The sequence below is a fragment of the Coregonus lavaretus genome (genome assembly GCF_964263955.1).
Source record: "Coregonus lavaretus genome assembly, contig: HAP1_SCAFFOLD_240, whole genome shotgun sequence".
Lineage (NCBI taxonomy): Eukaryota > Metazoa > Chordata > Actinopteri > Salmoniformes > Salmonidae > Coregonus > Coregonus lavaretus.
This window is the reverse complement of record NW_028164405.1, coordinates 561,318-587,904: the sequence shown is the minus strand read 5'-3', so window position 1 is coordinate 587,904 and position 26,587 is coordinate 561,318. Positions and strand designations below refer to the sequence as shown.

The window sequence follows — 26,587 nt, the reverse complement described above, 5'->3', positions numbered from 1 at the left end:
TGTATCTTGTTTTGATTTTGATTTGATTTTGTCTGATGAATTGTATATGCAGGACTCCCTAGTGAAAGAGACCCTGGTCTCAATGGTGCCTCCCTGTTTAAATGAAGGTCAATTAGAAATAGGAAATAGGATGCCTGTACTATGGGAGATCAGAGATGTGATGATCCATCCCTCGTCCTCCTGTACTATGGGAGATCAGAGATGTGATGATCCATCCCTCGTCCTCCTGTACTATGGGAGATCAGAGATGTGATGATCCATCCCTCGTCCTCCTGTACTATGGGAGATCAGAGATGTGATGATCCATCCCTCGTCCTCCTGTAATATGGGAGATCAGAGATGTGTTTCTCTGTAATTGACTTGAATGTAATGAGAAGGGCAGTAGTCCCCAGAATGGGTATGGTGCGACAGAGAGGGTATGTCAAGCTGGCTGTCACCCAACCCATCCAACAGAGGGTATGTCAAGCTGGCTGTCACCCAACCCATCCAACAGAGGGTATGTCAAGCTGGCTGTCACCCAACCCATCCAACAGAGGATATGTCAAGCTGGCTGTCACCCAACCCATCCAACAGAGGATATGTCAAGCTGGCTATCCCCCAACCCATCCAACAGAGGATATGTCAAGCTGGCTATCCCCCAACCACCCGTCCAGTGTGACTGACTGAGCACTTTCTGCCTACCCCTGGCCTAGTGCATGCTGGGAGCTTCCTGTCTGAGCGAGGTGATTGGGTCCACAGGTGAGGGGGGGGGGTGGATGGATGAGACACCCTCTTTCTCTGTTGGGGAGCATATATGAGTCACAGTGTTCTGATTCTCTCTCTCTCCCCCTCTCTCTCTCGCTCTCTTCCCTTCTCTCTCTCTCTCTCCAGCTGTTTCGGCGTGTGGCGGCTGCCCTTCCCGGGATGGAGAGCACGCAGGAGGCGAGCAAAGAGGGAAGTATCCTTTTACAGAACTTAGGCCTCAGCTCTACTCAAGGTAACAGTAATGGTTTATTTGGAGGTTCTGAATGCGCTGAAAAGGTTTTAAAAACAGGTTAAAAATAAGTGTCTGAAAACATCCCATTTACCAGTATTTGTTAGTCAGGTTGGAGAAGAATGTGTGTAAGATTGTAAGCGCTTTAGGAACAGCCACCTAGTCTTACTGAGTAGAGTAGATCCACTCAGAATATAATGGTCACATCTACAAGTAAACTAGTACAATCAGACAAACATTTCATTTATACTCATTTAGCAGACGCTCTTATCCAGAGCGATTTACAGAATTGAGCACATACATTTTCATACATTTTACATTTTACATTTTAGTCATTTAGCAGACGCTCTTATCCAGAGCGACTCATTGGGTCGAAACCACAACCCTGGAGTGGCAAGCGCCCATGCTCTACCAACTGAGCTACACGGGACTAAGTGCCTTGACTTAAAAAGATGTTAAGGCACAGGAAAACAAGGTTGACCTAGTACTCAGTAGGAACTATGCTCCTGCCTCTTTCTCAGACCTCTCCTTACTGGCAGGGAACCTTTCTGGTCTCCTCTCTGAAGGCCCAAGGTTCTCCAGAGTTAAACTCTGACAGGGAACCTTTCTGGTCTCCTCTCTGAAGGCCCAAGGTTCTCCAGAGTTAAACTCTGACAGGGAACCTTTCTGGTCTCCTCTCTGAAGGCCCAAGGTTCTCCAGAGTTAAACTCTGACAGGGAACCTTTCTGGTCTCCTCTCTGAAGGCCCAAGGTTCTCCAGAGTTAAACTCTGTACAGTGGTGGAGTTCTAACTCTGTGTTCATCTGGTCTTCTGGTCCTCGTCCAATTAAAACGGGCTCGCTGCACGACACGCGACGGCTAGCTGTGTTTGAGCTGTGGGGCCTGACAGGCTCCGTGTGGCCGGGGTGAGAGGGTGCAAGATGCAGGCGCTGCCGGGGTTCGGGGAGCTGCGTGTCCGTCCGTGGCAGAGGGTAACAGGCTTCGTCTCGCCTCGTCTGGGCTGGGCTGTGTGATTTAATGTAGTGTCAGGAGTCGTCTCGTCTCGTCTGGGCTGGGCTGTGTGATTTAATGTAGTGTCAGGAGTCGTCTCACCTCGTCTGGGCTGGGCTGTGTGATTTAATGTAGTGTCAGGAGTCGTCTCACCTCGTCTCGTCTCGGCTGGACTATGTGATTTAATGTAGTGTCAGGAGTCGTCTCACCTCGTCTCGGCTGGGCTGTGTGATTTAATGTAGTGTCAGGAGTCGTCTCACCTCGTCTCGGCTGGGCTGTGTGATTTAATGTAGTGTCAGGAGTCGTCTCACCTCGTCTCGGCTGGGCTGTGTGATTTAATGTAGTGTCAGGAGTCGTCTCACCTCGTCTGGGCTGGGCTGTGTGATTTAATGTAGTGTCAGGAGTCGTCTCACCTCGTCTCGGCTGGACTGTGTGATTTAATGTAGTGTCAGGAGTCGTCTCACCTCGTCTCGTCTCGGCTGGACTATGTGATTTAATGTAGTGTCAGGAGTCGTCTCGTCTCGTCTCGGCTGGGCTGTGTGATTTAATGTAGTGTCAGGAGTCGTCTCACCTCGTCTCGGCTGGGCTGGGCTGTGTGATTTAATGTAGTGTCAGGAGTCGTCTCACCTCGTCTCGGCTGGGCTGTGTGATTTAATGTAGTGTCAGGAGTCGTCTCACCTCGTCTGGGCTGGGCTGTGTGATTTAATGTAGTGTCAGGAGTCGTCTCACCTCGTCTCGGCTGGACTGTGTGATTTAATGTAGTGTCAGGAGTCGTCTCACCTCGTCTCGTCTCGGCTGGACTATGTGATTTAATGTAGTGTCAGGAGTCGTCTCACCTCGTCTCGGCTGGGCTGTGTGATTTAATGTAGTGTCAGGAGTCGTCTCGTCTCGTCTGGGCTGGGCTGTGTGATTTAATGTAGTGTCAGGAGTCGTCTCGTCTCGTCTCGGCTGGGCTGTGTGATTTAATGTAGTGTCAGGAGTCATCTCGTCTCGTCTGGGCTGGGCTGTGTGATTTAATGTAGTGACAGGAGTCGTCTCGTCTCGTCTGGGCTGGACTGTGTGATTTAATGTAGTGTCAGGAGTCGTCTCACCTCGTCTCGGCTGGGCTGTGTGATTTAATGTAGTGTCAGGAGTCGTCTCACCTCGTCTCGGCTGGGCTGTGTGATTTAATGTAGTGTCAGGAGTCGTCTCGTCTCGTCTGGGCTGGGCTGTGTGATTTAATGTAGTGTCAGGAGTCGTCTCGTCTCGTCTGGGCTGGGCTGTGTGATTTAATGTAGTGTCAGGAGTCGTCTCATCTCGTCTCGTCTCGTCTCGTCTCGGCTGGGCTGTGTGATTTAATGTAGTGTCAGGAGTCGTCTCACCTCGTCTCGGCTGGGCTGTGTGATTTAATGTAGTGTCAGGAGTCGTCTCACCTCGTCTGGGCTGGACTATGTGATTTAATGTAGTGTCAGGAGTCGTCTCACCTCGTCTCGGCTGGGCTGTGTGATTTAATGTAGTGTCAGGAGTCGTCTCACCTCGTCTCGGCTGGGCTGTGTGATTTAATGTAGTGTCAGGAGTCGTCTCACCTCGTCTCGGCTGGGCTGTGTGATTTAATGTAGTGTCAGGAGTCGTCTCGTCTCGTCTGGGCTCGGCTGTGTGATTTAATGTAGTGTCAGGAGTCGTCTCACCTCGTCTGGGCTGGGCTGTGTGATTTAATGTAGTGTCAGGAGTCGTCTCACCTCGTCTGGGCTGGGCTGTGTGATTTAATGTAGTGTCAGGAGTCGTCTCACCTCGTCTCGTCTGGGCTGTGTGATTTAATGTAGTGTCAGGAGTCGTCTCACCTCGTCTGGGCTGTGTGATTTAATGTAGTGTCAGGAGTCGTCTCGTCTCGTCTGGACTGTGTGATTTAATGTAGTGTCAGGAGTCGTCTCACCTCGTCTCGGCTGGGCTGTGTGATTTAATGTAGTGTCAGGAGTCGTCTCACCTCGTCTCGGCTGGGCTGTGTGATTTAATGTAGTGTCAGGAGTCGTCTCATCTCGTCTCGTCTCGTCTCGTCTCGGCTGGGCTGTGTGATTTAATGTAGTGTCAGGAGTCGTCTCGTCTCGTCTGGGCTGTGTGATTTAATGTAGTGTCAGGAGTCGTCTCGTCTCGTCTGGACTGTGTGATTTAATGTAGTGTCAGGAGTCGTCTCACCTCGTCTCGGCTGGGCTGTGTGATTTAATGTAGTGTCAGGAGTCGTCTCACCTCGTCTCGGCTGGGCTGTGTGATTTAATGTAGTGTCAGGAGTCGTCTCATCTCGTCTCGTCTCGTCTCGGCTGGGCTGTGTGATTTAATGTAGTGTCAGGAGTCGTCTCATCTCGTCTCGTCTCGTCTCGTCTCGGCTGGGCTGTGTGATTTAATGTAGTGTCAGGAGTCGTCTCATCTCGTCTCGGCTGGGCTGGGCTGTGTGATTTAATGTAGTGTCAGGAGTCGTCTCACCTCGTCTCGGCTGGGCTGTGTGATTTAATGTAGTGTCAGGAGTCGTCTCATCTCGTCTGGGCTGGGCTGTGTGATTTAATGTAGTGTCAGGAGTCGTCTCACCTCGTCTCGGCTGGGCTGTGTGATTTAATGTAGTGTCAGGAGTCGTCTCACCTCGTCTCGGCTGGGCTGTGTGATTTAATGTAGTGTCAGGAGTCGTCTCGTCTCGTCTCGGCTGGGCTGTGTGATTTAATGTAGTGTCAGGAGTCGTCTCATCTCGTCTCGTCTCGGCTGGGCTGTGTGATTTAATGTAGTGTCAGGAGTCGTCTCACCTCGTCTCGTCTGGACTGTGTGATTTAATGTAGTGTCAGGAGTCGTCTCGTCTCGTCTCGGCTGGGCTGTGTGATTTAATGTAGTGTCAGGAGTCGTCTCGTCTCGTCTCGGCTGGGCTGTGTGATTTAATGTAGTGTCAGGAGTCGTCTCACCTCGTCTCGGCTGGGCTGTGTGATTTAATGTAGTGTCAGGAGTCGTCTCACCTCGTCTCGGCTGGACTGTGTGATTTAATGTAGTGTCAGGAGTCGTCTCACCTCGTCTCGGCTGGGCTGTGTGATTTAATGTAGTGTCAGGAGTCGTCTCGTCTCGTCTGGGCTGGGCTGTGTGATTTAATGTAGTGTCAGGAGTCGTCTCACCTCGTCTCGTCTCGGCTGGACTATGTGATTTAATGTAGTGTCAGGAGTCGTCTCACCTCGTCTCGGCTGGGCTGTGTGATTTAATGTAGTGTCAGGAGTCGTCTCACCTCGTCTGGGCTGGGCTGTGTGATTTAATGTAGTGTCAGGAGTCGTCTCACCTCGTCTCGGCTGGGCTGTGTGATTTAATGTAGTGTCAGGAGTCGTCTCACCTCGTCTGGGCTGGACTGTGTGATTTAATGTAGTGTCAGGAGTCGTCTCGTCTCGTCTCGGCTGGACTGTGTGATTTAATGTAGTGTCAGGAGTCGTCTCACCTCGTCTCGGCTGGGCTGTGTGATTTAATGTAGTGTCAGGAGTCGTCTCGTCTCGTCTGGGCTGGGCTGTGTGATTTAATGTAGTGTCAGGAGTCGTCTCACCTCGTCTCGGCTGGACTGTGTGATTTAATGTAGTGTCAGGAGTCGTCTCACCTCGTCTCGGCTGGACTGTGTGATTTAATGTAGTGTCAGGAGTCGTCTCACCTCGTCTCGGCTGGACTGTGTGATTTAATGTAGTGTCAGGAGTCGTCTCACCTCGTCTGGGCTGGGCTGTGTGATTTAATGTAGTGTCAGGAGTCGTCTCACCTCGTCTCGGCTGGGCTGTGTGATTTAATGTAGTGTCAGGAGTCGTCTCACCTCGTCTCGGCTGGGCTGTGTGATTTAATGTAGTGTCAGGAGTCGTCTCACCTCGTCTGGGCTGGGCTGTGTGATTTAATGTAGTGTCAGGAGTCGTCTCACCTCGTCTCGGCTGGGCTGTGTGATTTAATGTAGTGTCAGGAGTCGTCTCACCTCGTCTCGGCTGGACTGTGTGATTTAATGTAGTGTCAGGAGTCGTCTCACCTCGTCTCGGCTGGGCTGTGTGATTTAATGTAGTGTCAGGAGTCGTCTCACCTCGTCTCGGCTGGGCTGGGCTGTGTGATTTAATGTAGTGTCAGGAGTCGTCTCACCTCGTCTCGGCTGGGCTGGGCTGTGTGATTTAATGTAGTGTCAGGAGTCGTCTCGTCTCGTCTCGTCTCGGCTGTGTGATTTAATGTAGTGTCAGGAGTCGTCTCACCTCGTCTCGGCTGGGCTGTGTGATTTAATGTAGTGTCAGGAGTCGTCTCACCTCGTCTCGGCTGGGCTGTGTGATTTAATGTAGTGTCAGGAGTCGTCTCACCTCGTCTGGGCTGGGCTGTGTGATTTAATGTAGTGTCAGGAGTCGTCTCACCTCGTCTCGGCTGGGCTGTGTGATTTAATGTAGTGTCAGGAGTCGTCTCACCTCGTCTCGGCTGGACTGTGTGATTTAATGTAGTGTCAGGAGTCGTCTCACCTCGTCTCGGCTGGGCTGGGCTGTGTGATTTAATGTAGTGTCAGGAGTCGTCTCGTCTCGTCTCGTCTCGTCTGGGCTGTGTGATTTAATGTAGTGTCAGGAGTCGTCTCATCTCGTCTCGGCTGGGCTGTGTGATTTAATGTAGTGTCAGGAGTCGTCTCACCTCGTCTCGGCTGGACTGTGTGATTTAATGTAGTGTCAGGAGTCGTCTCACCTCGTCTGGGCTGGGCTGTGTGATTTAATGTAGTGTCAGGAGTCGTCTCACCTCGTCTGGGCTGGGCTGTGTGATTTAATGTAGTGTCAGGAGTCGTCTCACCTCGTCTCGGCTGGACTGTGTGATTTAATGTAGTGTCAGGAGTCGTCTCACCTCGTCTCGGCTGGGCTGTGTGATTTAATGTAGTGTCAGGAGTCGTCTCACCTCGTCTGGGCTGGGCTGTGTGATTTAATGTAGTGTCAGGAGTCGTCTCACCTCGTCTCGGCTGGACTGTGTGATTTAATGTAGTGTCAGGAGTCGTCTCACCTCGTCTCGGCTGGGCTGTGTGATTTAATGTAGTGTCAGGAGTCGTCTCACCTCGTCTGGGCTGGGCTGTGTGATTTAATGTAGTGTCAGGAGTCGTCTCGTCTCGTCTCGGCTGGGCTGTGTGATTTAATGTAGTGTCAGGAGTCGTCTCGTCTCGTCTGGGCTGGGCTGTGTGATTTAATGTAGTGTCAGGAGTCGTCTCACCTCGTCTCGGCTGGGCTGTGTGATTTAATGTAGTGTCAGGAGTCGTCTCACCTCGTCTCGGCTGGGCTGTGTGATTTAATGTAGTGTCAGGAGTCGTCTCGTCTCGTCTCGTCTGGGCTGTGTGATTTAATGTAGTGTCAGGAGTCGTCCGGCTTCAGTCATCAGTCAAGTCACACAGTGTGAGTCCCTACTGGCACCCTAAACCCTATATAGTGCACTATGGGCCCTGGTCAAAAGTAGTGCACTATAAAGGGAAGAGGGTGCCATTTAGGATACTCTCTATCACTCTTTCTTCCTTTCTCCCTTCCTCTCTCTCTCTCTCTCTCTCTCTCTCTCTCTCTCTCTCTCTCTCTCTCTCTCTCTCTCTCTCTCTCTCTCTCTCTCTCTCTCTCTATCTCTCTCTCCCTTCCCCTGTCACTCTCTCTCTCTCTCTCTCTCTCTAAAACAGAAATATGGGTTGTATTTACAATGGTGTTTGTTCTTCACTGGTTGCCCTTTTCTCAATGCAACAGGTCACAAATCTTGCTGCTGTGATGGCACACTGTGGTATTTCACCCAGTAGATAAGGGAGTTTATCAATATTTGTTTTCAAGTTCTTTGTGGGTCTGTGTAATCTGAGGGACATATGTGTCTCTAATATGGTCATACATTTGGCAGGAGGTTAGGAAGTGCAGCTCAGTTTCCACCTCATTTTGTGGGCAATGTGCTCATAGCCTGTCTTCTCTTGAGAGCCAGGTCTGCCTACGGCGGCCTTTCTCAATAGCAAGGCTATGCTCACTGAGTCTGTACATAGTCAAGGATTGTCTTAATTTTGGATCAGTCACAGTGGTCAGGTATTCTGCCGATGTGTACTCTCGGTTTAGGGCCAGATAGCATTCCAATTTGCTCTGTTTTTTGGTTGATTCTTTCCAGTGTGTCAAATAGTTATCTTTTTGCTTTCTCATAATTTGGTTGGGTCTAATTGTGTTGCTGTCCTGGGGCTCTGTGGGGTCTGTTTGTGTTTGTGAACAGAGCCCCAGAACCAGCTGGCTGAGGGTACTCCACTATGTTAATCTATCTGTAGGTGATGGCTTTGTTATGGAAGGTTTGGGAATCGCTTCCTTTTAAATGGTTATAGAATTGAACAGCTCTTTTCTGGATTTTGATAATTAGCGGGTATAGTCCTAATTCTGCTCTGCATGCATTGTTTGGGGTTTTGTGTTCCACACAAAGTATATTTTGCACTACCTGTCATTGTCAAGAAAATAATAGAATCTATAGCTGGTATGATACAGCAGTGTTCTACAGTGTGTGTCACATTGGAGCTAAAGATATGGTCAGCCTTCCATCACAGCATTCTGCACCCTGATCATGTCCTCATCAACAGCTGTATCTGTGCCTAGGGAACAAGTGAGACTCACTCAAAAAAACCTACCACCATATATATATATATATATATCCAGCAAATTGCCAATCTTCAATTCAAAATGATTGACTTTGATGTCCAAACGAATGGACAGAGTAGTTGAGAGTCCTGCATAAACAGATACAGCATGATGACCATAGAGCTCTCTGCTTTGAATCGTTTTAGTGAGAAATGGTTAATCGTTTATTTTCTGTCCCCAGTGTTAATGGTCCCCACAGGGTAGGCAGGCTAGGGTTTCTGAATGGCCTTGCATCCCCCAATAACCCGTTTAATTTCCTAGAGTCTCAGACAGCACCATGCTCTACCAACTGAGCCACAGAGGAAGTCTACAGCTTGTTAAGACGGTTTCTGTTCACAGCGGAAGTGTCAGCAAAGCTTTAACCTGATCAACAGCATCTTGGCACCAGAACAATGTTTAATCCAGTGAAGAGCCCATCAGCACAATTGAACCCACTTGACTATAGTGCTGGCTGGCTGGCTGGCTGGCTGGCTGTCCCCTCCACCATTCACCTCTAGTAGCAAGCACACTGTCAAGAACCCTTGAACATTTACAAGCCTATAATAGGCGAATGCTTAGTTATGGTGTCTGAGATTTGGCCAGTTGCCTTTGTTTTTCTTCATATAATATAGACCAAATGGATAGTTGAGAGTTATATTCCTGTTCTCATCCTACTCTGTTCTGCTCTGTTCTCTTCCTACTCTGTTCTCATCCTACTCTGTTCTCATCCTACTCTGTTCACATCCTACTCTGTTCTCATCCTACTCTGTTGTCATCCTACTCTGTTCTCATCCTACTCTGTTCTCATCCTACTCTGTTCACATCCTACTCTGTTCTCATCCTACTCTGTTGTCATACTACTCTGTTCTCATCCTACTCTGTTCTCATCCTACTCTGTTCACATCCTACTCTGTTCTCATCCTACTCTGTTGTCATCCTACTCTGTTCTCTTCCTACTCTGTTATCATCCTACTCTGTTCTCATCCTACTCTGTTGTCATCCTACTCTGTTCTCATCCTACTCTGTTCTCATCCTACTCTGTTGTCATCCTACTCTGTTCACATCCTGCTCTGTTCTCATACTACTCTGTTCTCATCCTACTCTGTTCACATCCTACTCTGTTCTCATCCTACTCTGTTCTCATCCTACTCTGTTCACATCCTACTCTGTTCTCATCCTACTCTGTTCTCATCCTACTCTGTTCTCATCCTACTCTGTTCTCATCCTGCTCTGTTCTCATCCTACTCTGTTCTCTCATTAATATTTCTATTGTCGCAACCCCTATTACTAGTCTGTTCAACCTCTCTTTCGTAACGTCTGAGATCCCCAGAGATTGGAAAGCTGCTGCGGTCATCCCCCTCTTCAAAGGGGGTGACACTCTAGATCCAAACTGTTACAGACCTATATCCATCCTGCCCTGCCTTTCGAAAGTTTTTGAAAGCCAAGTTAACAAATAGATCACCGACCATTTCGAATCCCACCGTACCTTCTCCGCTATGCAATCCGGTTTCCGAGCTGGTCATGGGTGCACCTCAGCCACGCTCAAGGTCCTAAATTATATTATAACCATGATCCATAATAGACAGTACTGTGCAGCCGTCTTCATCGACCTGGCCAAGGCTTTCGACTCTGTCAACCACCGCATTCTTATTGGCAGACTAAATAGCCTTGGTTTCTCAAATGACTGCCTCGCCTGGTTCACCAACTACTTCTCAGATAGAGTTCAATGTGTCAAATCAGAGGGCCTGTTGTCTGGACCTATGGCAGTCTCTATGGGGGTGCCACAGGGTTCAATTCTTGGGCCGACTCTTTTCTCTGTGTATATCAATGATGTCGCTCTTGCAGATCCACCTCTACGCAGACGACACCATTTTGTATACATCTGGCCCTTCATTGGACACTGTGTTAACAAACCTCCAAACGAGCTTCAATGCCATACAACACTCCTTCAGTAGCCTCCAACTGCTCTTAAACACTAGTAAAACTAAATGCATGCTCTTCAATCGAACGCTGCCGGCACCCGCCCACCGGACTAGAATCACTACTCTCGATGGGTCTGACCTAGAGTATGTGGACAACTACAAATACCTAGGTGTCTGGTTAGACTGTAAGCTCTCCTTCCAGACTCACATTAAGCATCTCCAATCCAAAGTTAAATCTAGAATCGGCTTCCTATTTCGCAACAAAGCTTCCTTCACTCATGCTGCCAAACATGCCCTCGTAAAACTGACTATCCTACCGATCCTTGACTTCTGCGATGTCATTTACAAAATAGCCTCCAACACTCTACTCAGCAAATTGGTTGTAGTCTATCACAGTGTCATCCATTTTGTCACCAAAGCCCCATATACTACCCACCACTGTGACCTGTATGCTCTTGTTGGCTGGCCCTCACTACATATTCGTCGCCAAACCCACTGGCTCCAGGCCATCTATAAATCACTGCTAGGCAAATCCCCGCCTTATCTTAGCTCATTGGTCACCATAGCAACACCCACCCGTAGTATGCGCTCCAGCAGGTATATCTCACTGGTCATCCCCAAAGCCAACACCTCCTTTGGCCGCCATTCCTTCCAGTTCTCTGCTGCCAATGACTGGAACGAACTACAAAAATCTCTGAAGCTGGAGACTCTTATCTCCCTCACTAACTTTAAGCATCAGTTGTCAGAGCAGCTTACCGATCACTGCACCTGTACACAGCCCATCTGTAATTAGCCCACCCAACTACCTCATCCCCATATTGTTATTTACATTGTTATTTATTTTGCTCATTTGCACCCCAGTATCTCTATTTGCACATCATCTCTTGCACATCTATCATTCCAGTGTTAATACTAATTGTAATTATTTTGCACTATGGCCTATTTATTGCCTTACCTCCATAACTTGCTACATTTGCACACACTGTATATATATTTTCTATTGTGTTATTGACTGTACGTTTTGTTTATCCCCATATGTAACTCTGTGTTGTTGTTTTTATCACACTGCTTTGCTTTATCTTGGCCAGGTCGCAGTTGTAAATGAGAACTTGTTCTCAACTGGCTTACCTGGTTAAATAAAGGTTAAATAAAATAAAAAATAAAAAACAATTGACAAGGTATGCAATGGTGTGTAATGGTGCTGTGGTAGTGTGGCACACTGGATTTCATAGGCTGATTCCCAAATGGCACCCTCTATTAGCATGCCAGGTAACACTTTACTTGACACCCAGCGTCATAACATGTTATGACAGGTTATAACCATCTCATAATATGTCATATAAGCTGACGTAACTTGTCATAACACTGTCATGACCCTTATATTTACACCTGTTGACGTACAGCACCAGTCAAAAGTTTGGACACACCTACTCATTCCAGGGTTTTTCTTTATTTGTACTATTTTCTACATTGTAGAATAATAGTGAAGACATCAAAACTATGAAATAACACACAAGGAATCATGTAGTAACCAAAAAAGTGTTAAACAAATCAAAATATATTTTATATTTGAGATTCTTCAAATAGCCACCCTTTGCCTTGATGACAGCTTTGCACACTCTTGGCATTCTCTCAACCAGCTTCATGAGGTAGTCACCTGGAATGCATTTGAATTAACAGGTGTGCCTTCTTAAAAGTTCATTTGTGAAATTTCTTTCCTTCTTAATGCATTTGAGCCAATCAGTTGTGTTGTGACAAGGTAGGGTTGGTATACAGAAGATAGCCCTATTTGGTAAAAGACCAAGTCCATATTATGGCAAGAACAGCTCAATTAAGCAAAGAGAAGCAACAGTCCATCATTACTTTAAGACATGAAGGTCAGTCAATCCGGAAAACTTCAAGAACTATGAAAGTTTCTTCAAGTGCAGTCGCAAAAACCATCAAGCGCTATGATGAAACTGGCTCTCATGAGGACCGCGACAGGAATGGAAGACCCAGAGTTACCTCTACTGCAGAGGATAAGTTCATTAGAGTTACCAGTCTCAGAAATTGCAGCCCAAATAAATGCTTCACAGAGTTCAAGTAACAGACATACCTCAACATCAACTGTTCAGAGGAGACTGTGTGAATCAGGCCTTCATGGTCGAATTGCTGCAAAGAAACCACTACTAAAAGACACCAATAATAAGAAGAGACTTGCTTGGGCCAAGAAACACGAGCAATGGACATTAGACTAGTGGAAATCTGTCCTTTGGTCTGATGAGTCAAAATTTGAGATTTTTGGTTCCAACTGCCGTGTCTTTGTGAGACGCAGTGTGGGTAAACGGATTATCTCCGCATGTGTATTTCCCACCGTAAAGCATGGAGGAGGAGGTGTTATGGTGTGGGGGTGCTTTGCTGGTGACACTGTCTGTGATTTATTTAGAATTCAAGTCACACTTAACCAGCATGGCTACCACAGCATTCTGCAGCGATACGCCATCCCATCTGGTTTGGGTTTAGTGGGACTATGATTTGTTTTTCAACAGGACAATGACCCAACACATCTCCAGGCTGTGTAAGGGCTATTTTACCAAGAAGGAGAGTGATGGAGTGCTGCATCAGATGACCTGGCCTCCACAATCCCCTGACCTCAACCAAGTTGAGATGGTTTGGGATGAGTTGGACCGCAGAGTGAAGGATAAGCTGCCAACAAGTGCTCAGCATATGTGGGAACTCCTTCAAGACTGTTGGAAAAGCATTCAAGGTGAAGCTGGTTGAGAGAATGCTAAGAGTGTGCAAAGCTGTCATCAAGGCAAAGGGTGGCCATTTGAAGAATAAAAAAAATAAAAATAATAATGGTTTAACACTTTTTTGGTTACTACATGATTCCATATGTGTTATTTCATAGTTTTGATGTCTTCACTATTATTCTACAATGTAGAAAATAGTCAAAATAAAGAAACACCCTTGAATTAGTAGGTGTGTCCAAACCTTTGACCGGTAGTGTATATTACATAAACATATTGTTGACACAAGTAGGCTATGGTGTAATGGCATGTTTTGCTTTGTGTGGTAGGATTTGTGGGTTTTGACACTGTTATGTAGGTGTCATAACCAGCCATAAAATAATGCAATATATGTCACAACAGGTCTGTATATATATATATATATGTGTCATGACAGTGTTATGACCATATTATGACAGGTTATGACAAGTTATGTCAGCTGTTATGACATATTATGACATGGTTATGACCGTGTCGTAACATGTTATGACACTGGGTGCCATTTGGGATGAGAGCACAGTGTTTCACTGGAATGTCCACACACTCTGATCCTCTCCAACCTCTAGAAACTTCACACCATTTCTCTGATCCTCTCCAACCGCTAGAAACTTCACACCATTTCTCTGAGCCGCTCCAACCTCTAGAAACTTCACACCATTTCTCTGATCCTCTCCAACCTCTAGAAACTTCACACCATTTCTCTGATCCTCTCCAACCGCTAGAAACTTCACACCATTTCTCTGATCCTCTCCAACCGCTAGAAACTTCACACCATTTCTCTGATCCTCTCCAACCTCTAGAAACTTCACACCATTTCTCTGATCCTCTCCAACCTCTAGAAACTTCACACCATTTCTCTGATCCTCTCCAACCTCTAGAAACTTCACACCATTTCTCTGATCCTCTCCAACCTCTAGAAACTTCACACCATTTCTCTTATCCTCTCCAACCTCTAGAAACTTCATACCATTTCTCTGATCCTCTCCAACCTCTAGAAACTTCACACCATTTCTCTGATCCTCTCCAACCGCTAGAAACTTCACACCATTTCTCTGAGCCTCTCCAACCGCTAGAAACTTCACACCATTTCTCTGAGCCGCTCCAACCTCTAGAAACTTCACACCATTTCTCTGATCCTCTCCAACCGCTAGAAACTTCACACCATTTCTCTGATCCTCTCCAACCTCTTAGAAACTTCACACCATTTCTCTGATCCTCTCCAACCGCTAGAAACTTCACACCATTTCTCTGATCCTCTCCAACCGCTAGAAACTTCACACCATTTCTCTGATCCTCTCCAACCTCTAGAAACTTCACACCATTTCTCTGAGCCGCTCCAACCTCTAGAAACTTCACACCATTTCTCTGATCCTCTCCAACCGCTAGAAACTTCACACCATTTCTCTGATCCTCTCCAACCGCTAGAAACTTCACACCATTTCTCTGATCCGCTCCAACCTCTAGAAACTTCACACCATTTCTCTGATCCTCTCCAACCTCTAGAAACTTCACACCATTTATCTGATCCTCTCCAACCGCTAGAAACTTCACACCATTTCTCTGATCCTCTCCAACCGCTAGAAACTTCACACCATTTCTCTGAGCCGCTCCAACCTCTAGAAACTTCACACCATTTCTCTGATCCTCTCCAACCGCTAGAAACTTCACACCATTTCTCTGATCCTCTCCAACCTCTAGAAACTTCACACCATTTCTCTGATCCTCTCCAACCGCTAGAAACTTCACACCATTTCTCTGATCCTCTCCAACCTCTAGAAACTTCACACCATTTCTCTGATCCTCTCCAACCTCTAGAAACTTCACACCATTTCTCTGATCCTCTCCAATCTCTAGAAACTTCACACCATTTCTCTGATCCTCTCCAACCTCTAGAAACTTCACACCATTTCTCTGAGCCTCTCCAACCTCTAGAAACTTCACACCATTTCTCTGATCCTCTCCAACCGCTAGAAACTTCACACCATTTCTCTGATCCTCTCCAACCGCTAGAAACTTCACACCATTTCTCTGAGCCGCTCCAACCTCTAGAAACTTCACACCATTTATCTGATCCTCTCCAACCGCTAGAAACTTCACACCATTTCTCTGATCCTCTCCAACCTCTAGAAACTTCACACCATTTCTCTGATCCTCTCCAACCGCTAGAAACTTCACACCATTTCTCTGATCCTCTCCAACACCATTTCTCTGATCCTCTCCAACCTCTAGAAACTTCACACCATTTATCTGATCCTCTCCAACCGCTAGAAACTTCACACCATTTCTCTGATCCTCTCCAACCGCTAGAAACTTCACACCATTTCTCTGAGCCGCTCCAACCTCTAGAAACTTCACACCATTTCTCTGATCCTCTCCAACCGATGGAAACTTCACACCATTTCTCTGATCCTCTCCAACCGCTAGAAACTTCACACCATTTCTCTGATCCTCTCCAACCTCTAGAAACTTCACACCATTTCTCTGATCCTCTCCAACCTCTAGAAACTTCACACCATTTCTCTGATCCTCTCCAACCGCTAGAAACATCACACCATTTCTCTGATCCTCTCCAACCGCTAGAAACTTCACACCATTTCTCTGAGCCGCTCCAACCGCTAGAAACTTCACACCATTTCTCTGATCCTCTCCAACCGCTAGAAACTTCACACCATTTCTCTGATCCTCTCCAACCTCTAGAAACTTCACACCATTTCTCTGATCCTCTCCAACCTCTAGAAACTTCACACCATTTCTCTGATCCTCTCCAACCGCTAGAAACTTCACACCATTTCTCTGATCCTCTGCAACCGCTAGAAACTTCACACCATTTCTCTGAGCCGCTCCAACCTCTAGAAACTTCACACCATTTCTCTGATCCTCTCCAACCTCTAGAAACTTCACACCATTTCTCTGATCCTCTCCAACCGCTAGAAACTTCACACCATTTCTCTGATCCTCTCCAACCTCTAGAAACTTCACACCATTTCTCTGAGCCGCTCCAACCTCTAGAAACTTCACACCATTTCTCTGATCCTCTCCAACCGCTAGAAACTTCACACCATTTCTCTGATCCTCTCCAACCGCTAGAAACTTCACACCATTTCTCTGATCCTCTCCAACCTCTAGAAACTTCACACGATTTCTCTGATCCTCTCCAACCTCTAGAAACTTCACACCATTTCTCTGATCCTCTCCAACCTCTAGAAACTTCACACCATTTTTCTGATCCTCTCCAACCTCTAGAAACTTCACACCATTTCTCTGATCCTCTCCAACCGCTAGAAACTTCACACCATTTCTCTGATCCTCTCCAACCTCTAGAAACTTCACACCATTTCTCTGATCCTCTCCAACCTCTAGAAACTTCACACCATTTCTCTGATCCTCTCCAACCTCTAGAAACTTCACACCATTTCTCTGATCCTCTCCAACCTCTAGAAACTTCACACCATTTCTCTGATCCTCTCCAACCTCTAGAAATTTCACACCATTTCTCTGATCCTCTCCAACCTCTAGAAACTTCACACCATTTCTCTGATCCTCTCCAACCGCTAGAAACTTCACACCATTTCTCTGATCCTCTCCAACCTCTAGAAACTTCACACCATTTCTCTGATCCTCTCCAACCTCTAGAAACTTCACACCATTTCTCTGATCCTCTCCAACCTCTAGAAACTTCACACCATTTCTCTGATCCTCTCCAACCGCTAGAAACTTCACACCATTTCTCTGATCCTCTCCAACCGCTAGAAACTTCACACCATTTCTCTGATCCTCTCCAACCTCTAGAAACTTCACACCATTTCTCTGATCCTCTCCAACCTCTAGAAACTTCACACCATTTCTCTGATCCTCTCCAACCGCTAGAAACTTCACACCATTTCTCTGATCCTCTCCAACCGCTAGAAACTTCACACCATTTCTCTGATCCTCTCCAACCTCTAGAAACTTCACACCATTTCTCTGATCCTCTCCAACCGATGGAAACTTCACACCATTTCTCTGATCCTCTCCAACCGCTAGAGACTTCACACCATTTCTCTGATCCTCTCCAACCTCTAGAAACTTCACACCATTTCTCTGATCCTCTCCAACCTCTAGAAACTTCACACCATTTCTCTGATCCTCTCCAACCGCTAGAAACGTCACACCATTTCTCTGATCCTCTCCAACCGCTAGAAACTTCACACCATTTCTCTTAGCCGCTCCAACCGCTAGAAACTTCACACCATTTCTCTGATCCTCTCCAACCGCTAGAAACTTCACACCATTTCTCTGATCCTCTCCAACCTCTAGAAACTTCACACCATTTCTCTGATCCTCTCCAACCTCTAGAAACTTCACACCATTTCTCTGATCCTCTCCAACCGCTAGAAACTTCACACCATTTCTCTGATCCTCTGCAACCGCTAGAAACTTCACACCATTTCTCTGAGCCGCTCCAACCTCTAGAAACTTCACACCATTTCTCTGATCCTCTCCAACCTCTAGAAACTTCACACCATTTCTCTGATCCTCTCCAACCGCTAGAAACTTCACACCATTTCTCTGATCCTCTCCAACCTCTAGAAACTTCACACCATTTCTCTGAGCCGCTCCAACCTCTAGAAACTTCACACCATTTCTCTGATCCTCTCCAACCGCTAGAAACTTCACACCATTTCTCTGATCCTCTCCAACCGCTAGAAACTTCACACCATTTCTCTGATCCTCTCCAACCTCTAGAAACTTCACACGATTTCTCTGATCCTCTCCAACCTCTAGAAACTTCACACCATTTCTCTGATCCTCTCCAACCTCTAGAAACTTCACACCATTTCTCTGATCCTCTCCAACCTCTAGAAACTTCACACCATTTCTCTGATCCTCTCCAACCTCTAGAAATTTCACACCATTTCTCTGATCCTCTCCAACCTCTAGAAACTTCACACCATTTCTCTGATCCTCTCCAACCGCTAGAAACTTCACACCATTTCTCTGATCCTCTCCAACCTCTAGAAACTTCACACCATTTCTCTGATCCTCTCCAACCTCTAGAAACTTCACACCATTTCTCTGATCCTCTCCAACCTCTAGAAACTTCACACCATTTCTCTGATCCTCTCCAACCGCTAGAAACTTCACACCATTTCTCTGATCCTCTCCAACCGCTAGAAACTTCACACCATTTCTCTGATCCTCTCCAACCTCTAGAAACTTCACACCATTTCTCTGATCCTCTCCAACCTCTAGAAACTTCACACCATTTATCTGATCCTCTCCAACCGCTAGAAACTTCACACCATTTCTCTGATCCTCTCCAACCGCTAGAAACTTCACACCATTTCTCTGAGCCGCTCCAACCTCTAGAAACTTCACACCATTTCTCTGATCCTCTCCAACCGATGGAAACTTCACACCATTTCTCTGATCCTCTCCAACCGCTAGAAACTTCACACCATTTCTCTGATCCTCTCCAACCTCTAGAAACTTCACACCATTTCTCTGATCCTCTCCAACCTCTAGAAACTTCACACCATTTCTCTGATCCTCTCCAACCGCTAGAAACGTCACACCATTTCTCTGATCCTCTCCAACCGCTAGAAACTTCACACCATTTCTCTGAGCCGCTCCAACCTCTAGAAACTTCACACCATTTCTCTGATCCTCTCCAACCGCTAGAAACTTCACACCATTTCTCTGATCCTCTCCAACCTCTAGAAATTTCACACCATTTCTCTGATCCTCTCCAACCGCTAGAAACTTCACACCATTTCTCTGATCCTCTCCAACCTCTAGAAACTTCACACCATTTCTCTGAGCCGCTCCAACCTCTAGAAAGTTCACACCATTTCTCTGATCCTCTCCAACCGCTAGAAACTTCACACCATTTCTCTGATCCTCTCCAACCGCTAGAAACTTCACACCATTTCTCTGATCCTCTCCAACCTCTAGAAACTTCACACGATTTCTCTGATCCTCTCCAAACTCTAGAAACTTCACACCATTTCTCTGATCCTCTCCAAACTCTAGAAACTTCACACCATTTCTCTGATCCTCTCCAACCTCTAGAAACTTCACACCATTTCTCTGATCTTTTCCAAACTCTAGAAACTTCACACCAGCTCTGTTGCACCTGAGGGGATGTCAGTGGTTGCGGTATGTTTTTCATATTTTCTATCTTATGTCCTCCCAGACATTCACATGCTATTGAGTTGAGCTAATGAGTCCCAGACCATATATTCATCTTGTCCATTACATGTTCAGTCGTCACTCTGTTTTGTACCTTTAGTTATTTAACCGGGGAAGGTCAATACACACACACACACACACACACACACACACACACACACACACCCCCACACACACACACACACACACACACACACACACACACACACACACACACACACACACACACACACACACACACACACACACACACACACACACACACACACCCCCACACACACACACACACACACCCCCACACACACACACACACACACCCCCACACACACACACACACACACACACACACACACACACACACACACACACACACACACACACACACACACACACACCCACACACACACACACACACACACACACACACACACACACACACACACACACACACACACACGTAATTACACAGGTATAACAGCAACTTCATGTAAAGTGTTACTGGTCTGGACCTTCTGTTTCTCTGCTGCAGTAGTCTAATTAACAGTCTGGACCTTCTGTTTCTCTGCTGCAGTAGTCTAATTAACAGTCTGGACCTTCTGTTTCTCTGCTGCAGTAGTCTAATTAACGGTCTGGATCTTCTGTTTCTCTGCTGCAGTAGTCTAATTAACGGTCTGGACCTTCTGTTTCTCTGCTGCAGTAGTCTAATTAACAGTCTGGACCTTCTGTTTCTCTGCTGCAGTAGTCTAATTAACAGTCTGGACCTTCTGTTTCTCTGCTGCAGTAGTCTAATTAACGGTCTGGATCTTCTGTTTCTCTGCTGCAGTAGTCTAATTAACAGTCTGGACCTTCTGTTTATCTGCTGCAGTAGTCTAATTAACAGTCTGGACCTTCTGTTTCTCTGCTGCAGTAGTCTAATTAACAGTCTGGACCTTCTGTTTCTCTGCTGCAGTAGTCTAATTAACAGTCTGGACCTTCTGTTTCTCTGCTGCAGTAGTCTAATTAACGGTCTGGACCTTCTGTTTCTCTGCTGCAGTAATCTAATTTCCTCCATTTTTTCACCCCAGCCAGGTTCAGATAATTACCTTAATCTCCATCCCTGTCTGTGTTTTATCCAGGTTTTAATGAGTTTTAATGGGCCTGGGAGGTTGAAGATGTCTGAGGTGGTGGAGGAGGAGGAGGAGGAGGAGGAGGAGGAGGAGGAGGAGGAGGGTAGGGACACTGCTTTATGACAGGTCGTCAGGGTGATGAATGGAGCACGGTGACACTCATGTCCTCTGCTCTCCTCCTTCCTCCTCTGTTCCAGGCCCTCTGTGTCTCTGCTGACATTCTATTTGATTCCCAAATGGCACCCTATTCCCTATATAGTGCACTACTTTTGACCAGAGCCAATAGGGATCTGGTCAAAAGTAGTGCACTACGTAGGGAATAAGGTGCCATTTGAGACGAAACACATCCTCTGTCTTAATGGAGCAGAGCCAGTGTTGTTACAGTGTTCTCTGGACAGTATCGATCTCCCTACTGGGGAAGAGAGAAGCAACATCCAGCAACATCCAGTGTTCTCTGGACAGTATCGATCTCCCTACTGGGGAAGAGAGAAGCAACATCCATGAGAATGAGACATGATGAGGGGAAGGGAGGGGCCTGGCAGAGGAACAACAGATTAAAACCCTGACACGCATTCATAAATATTCAGTGTATCTCTCCTATCAGGGTGTATAGGACTGTATGCAGTCTTACGTGGTTAAGGAAACTCACCAAGTATACATGCAAGTACACTTCTGACATGGTTAAGGAAACTCACCAAGTATACATGCAAGAACACTCCTGACATGGTTAAGGAAACTCACCAAGTATGCATGCAAGTACACATAGCCTACACACATATGACATGCACCCTCAAACCCAGAGGTCCTACAGGGACATGCAACATAAAAAGACAGCTCTGCTGTTTCTTGGAAGAGTCCACCAGGGATTTGGTAGTTAAAACATTAAAACACACACAGAAATTCTAAACGATCGACCCTTTTACCCTATATCGCACAATTTGGGGTGGAGGGAGGAATAGAGGGCAGATATTTAGATATATTTACGAGGACCAGTTCTTGTAATTGCCTGTTTGAAATGGGGGCAGGGTGTGTGTTGGGGATGGGAGCAGGGGGGTGTGTTGGGGATGGGAGCAGGGGGGTGTGTTGGGGATGGGAGCAGGGGGGTGTGTTGGGGATGGGAGCAGGGGGGTGTGTTGGGGATGGGAGCAGGGGGGTGTGTTGGGGATGGGAGCAGGGGGGTGTGTTGGGGATGGGAGCAGGGGGGTGTGTTGGGGATGGGAGCAGGGGGGTGTGTTGGGGATGGGAGCAGGCGGGTCATCCTGGAGTGTGATTTACTATCGGTGTCAAGGACTGAGGCACAAACCTCCTCTCGGTTTCTGTGGAGCAATCTCTTCTCTGGCTTTAGGGCCTGCATTTAACCTCCATTGCAGATCTGCAGAGAGGGAGAGAAGAAGAGGAGATGGGAGAGGATGGGATGGGAGGGGAGAGGGTGAGGGAGAGGAGAGGAGATGGGAGAGGATGGGATGGGAGGGGGTGAGGGTGAGGGTGATGGAGAGGAGATGGGAGAGGATGGGATGGGAGGGGAGAGGGTGAGGGAGAGGAGAGGAGATGGGAGAGGAGGAGAGGAGATGGGAGAGGATGGGATGGGAGGGGGTGAGGGTGAGGGAGAGGAGGAGAGGAGATGGAGAGGATGAGAGGAGATGGGAGAGGAGAGGGAGAGAAGGAGAGGAGATGGGAGAGGATGGGAGGGGAGAGGGAGAGGAGGAGAGGAGATGGGAGAGGATGGGATGGGAGGGGAGAGGGAGAGGATGAGAGGAGATGGGAGATGATGGGATGGGAGGGGAGAGGGAGAGGAGATGGGAGAGGATGGGATGGGAGGGGAGAGGGAGAGGAGGAGAGGAGATGGGAGAGGATGGGATTGGGAGAGGAGAGGGTGAGGGAGAGGAGGAGAGGAGATGGGAGAGGATGGGATGGGATGGGAGAGGAGAGGGAGAGGAGGAGAGGAGATGGGAGAGGATGGGATTGGGAGAGGAGAGGGTGAGGGAGAGGAGATGGGAGAGGATGGGATGGGAGAGGAGAGGGAGAGGAGGAGAGGAGATGGGAGAGGATGGGATTGGGAGAGGAGAGGGTGAGGGAGAGGAGGAGAGGAGATGTGAGAGGATGGGATGGGATGGGAGAGGAGAGGGAGAGGAGGAGAGGAGATGGGAGAGGATGGGATGGGAGGGGGTGAGGGTGAGGGAGAGGAGGAGAGGAAATGGGAGAGGATGGGATGGGAGGGGAGAGGAGGAGAGGAGATGGGAGAGGATGGGATGGGCGAGGAGAGGAGGAGAGGAGATGGGAGAGGATGGGATGGGAGGGGAGAGGAGAGGGAGAGGAGGGGGTGTCTGTGCAAGGCAGGCTTCTGATAGGACAGGGTGGTCCATGTTAATAGGAATCTGAAAAACAGCCTGGCTTCTAGCTCCTCTGAGACCTGGGACCTGTCCCAAATTACACCCTATTCCCTTTATAGGGCATGATATAACAGGGTGCCGTTTTGAAAACAACACTTCTTAGATTTAATTTGACCTATTTAATTTATCATCTATGAATTTTAAATATCCCAGGTTTCTAGAACAGACAACTGGCTGCTGGCTGATAAAGTCTTTGTGACTCCAGACAGTCAGTGAAAACTGGGTAAATGTGTTGCCCTTTTCGTGTGTATTAGTTCTTTACCATTGGCTGTATAATTTTCTGCAGTCAGATGAATATGTAGTCTGCTGATGAGACTACAGCTGCCCAACTCCATCATGGAAAGGTCAGTGCTCATTAAAGGTCAAAGCTCTCAGTCATCTATAGCCCTCTGCCCCGGCCTGATAACCCACTACACTAATCTACTGTACACAACACTACCCTACCCTACACCACCCTACCTTACCCTACCCTACCTTACCCTACCCTACCCTACCCTACCCTACACTACCCTACCTTACCCTACCCTACCCTACACTACCCTACCTTACCTTACACTACCCTACCCTACCCTACCCTACCCTACCCTACCTTACCCTACCCTACCTTACCCTACCCTACCCTACCCTACACTACACTACTCTACCCTACCCTACCCTACCCTACACTACCCTACCCTACACTACCCTACCCTACACTACCCTACACTACTCTACCCTACACTACCCTACCCTACCCTACCCTACACTACTCTACCCTACACTACCCTACCCTACACTACCCTACCCTACACTACCCTACACTACACTACCCTACACTACCCTACACTCTTGGCATTCTCTCAACCAGCTTCATGCGGTAGTCACCTGGAATGCATTTCAATTAACAGGTGTGCCTTGTTAATTTGTGGAATTTATTTCCTTCTTAATGCGTTTGAACAAATCAGTTGTGTTGTAACAAGGTAGGGGGGTATACAGAAGATAGCCCTATTTGGTAAAATACCAAGTCCATATTATGGCAAGAACAGCTCAAATAAGCAAAGAGAAGCAACAGTCCATCATTACTTTAAGACATGAAGGTCAGTCAATACAGAACATTTCAAGAACTTTGAAAGTTTCTTCAAGTGCAGTCGCAAAAACCATCAAGCGCTATGATGAAACTGGCTCTCATGAGGACCGCGACAGGAATGGAAGACCCAGAGTTACCTCTGCTGCAGAGGATAAGTTCATTAGAGTTACCAGCCTCAGAAATTGCAGCCTTCATGGTCAAATTGCTGCAAAGAAACCACTACTAAAGGACACCAATAAGAAGAAGAGAGTTGCTTGGGCCAAGAAACACAAGCAATGGACATTAGACTAGTGGAAATCTGTCCTTTGGTCTGATGAGTCCAAATTTGAGATTTTTGGTTCCAACCGCAGTGTCTTTGTGAGACGTAGTGTGGGTGAACGGCTGATCTCTCCATGTGTGGTTCCCACCGTGAAGCATGGAGGAGAAGGTGTGATGGTGTGGGGGTGCTTTGCTGGTGACATGGTCTGTGATTTATTTAGAATTCAAGTCACACTTAACCAGCATGCCTATCACAGCATTCTGCAGCGATACGCCATCCCATCTGGTTTGGGCTTAGTGGGACTATCATTTGTTTTTCCACAGGACAATGACCCAATACACCTCCAGGCTGTGTAAGGGCTATTTGACCAAGAAGGAGAGTGATGGAGTGCTGCATCAGATGACCTGGCCTCCACAATCCCCCGACCTCAACCCAATTGAAATGGTTTGGGATGAGTTGGACCGCAGAGTGAAGGAAAAGCAGCCAACAAGTGCTCAGCATATGTGGGAACTCCTTCAAGACTGTTCAAAAACCATTCCAGGTGAAGCTGGTTGAGAGAATGCCAAGAGTGTGCAAAGCTGTCATCAAGGCAAAGGGTGGCCATTTGTAGAATCACACACGCACGCACGCACGCACGCACGCACGCACACACACACAACACGCACACACACAACACGCACACACACACACACGCACACACGCACGCACACACACACACAACACGCACACACACACGCACACACACACGCACGCACACACACAACACGCACACACACAACACGCACACACGCACACGCACACACACACACACACACACACGCACGCACGCACGCACGCACGCACACACACACAACACGCACACACACAACACACAGACACACACACACACACACGCACACACACGCACGCACGCACACACAAACACACACACACACACACACACACAACGTGACATGTCCTTGGAAACCTCTCTCTGCCTTTAAATTCCCCTGGGCTCCAGGGATCTCTCCAGACAAGGCTGGTGTAGGCTACAAGGTGTAAATAACATGCCGTGGGGACAGATATAGGTCGCTTCGTCCCAAATGGCACCCTCTTCCCTTTATAGGGCACTACTTTCGACCAGGGCCCGGGCACCATATGTAGGGAATAAGGTGTGATTTGGGACACAGACAGAGAGATACAGGAGAAGGAGGCGTATGTCATATGTCAGACAGGTGTCTGTGAGGTCGCCAATGAACAGATGAAACACAACCATGGGGCTTTATAAAGTCTATCCAGTTCCTTGTTATTTTTCTTTAGTATTTTCTTGAAGAATGCTGGTGCTTTGCTCACTGTGTGTATTTCATGGTTTTATTGACTTAACAGTAGCTGATATACTACTGAAAGAGACGTATCTTAAAATCTCCTAAAATGGATGATTTACTCTGTTCCATGCTGATGGCTGTCACAGTAAACAAGATGGAAATGGGTTTCTGGCCTGAGTTAAAGAGGCTGAAGTTAAACTTTCGAAGTGAGAGCTCTCTGTGTTCCACATGAGGAGAATAATATTGGATGGTTGATACACGGATCCTGTTCACGCCCTCATGCATTGCTGCCTTGAAAAGTAAAAAATGTATGCACTCACTAACTGTAAATCACTCTGGATAAGAGCGTCTGCTAAATGACTAAAATGTTGTTGTTTTTTTATGTAAAAGGCAAGGCTTTAGTAGTAGATGTATGAACAGCAGCACCACCTAGTGTCATAAAGCTTATACTGCAGGTCCACATTAAAACAGTACCATGCTATGACTATAGAGGGCAGTGAAGCTACATCACTGAGTTACAGAGACAATTAGACCCTTTCTCAATGACCTTTCCTCGATTCCTCACATTCAGTTTCCTCGCGTCCTTCTCAAAACCTATTGGAGAAGAAAGCCAGAGGGGAGGAGCCTTAGACCCTCTCCTTTAATACAATTGAGAAGGATGTGTGGATATAGGGAATCAGGGTAAGACCATTTTAGATAAAGACATTGAATTCTGTTTCACTGGTGTACAGCCAAGCCGTATGTTTGAAAAGAGCTAACGGTCAACTTGTTTTGCAAATGCCTTCCCAAAGCTTCCTTAACCGTCTTTTCCCCAGTGATTGACATCAAGCTGGACAAACCGCAGGAGCCTCCAACCACTGAAGGCGGGTGTTCCTGTTGATCCTGATTGGGAGTTTCCATCTACACCATGTGCTTGTTGTGTTGCTTCCTATTGTTGAGTTTTCAGATTAGAATCTGGCCTCTTCATCTAAATATTGGTAATCAGTTGGAAACTAGCGTTATATACATAAAATACTGTACTTTATTAACGAAAATTGCCAAAAAGA

General features: G+C 47.1%; 1 long non-coding RNA gene across 1 annotated transcript; it reads left to right on the top strand.

The window, feature by feature from the left end:
* Positions 1–867: 867 nt before the first annotated feature.
* LOC311117060 lies at positions 868–26,587 on the top strand. The gene is made up of 2 exons (XR_014611556.1): positions 868–937; positions 26,357–26,587. It is a non-coding gene; the product is annotated as an uncharacterized lncRNA (long non-coding RNA).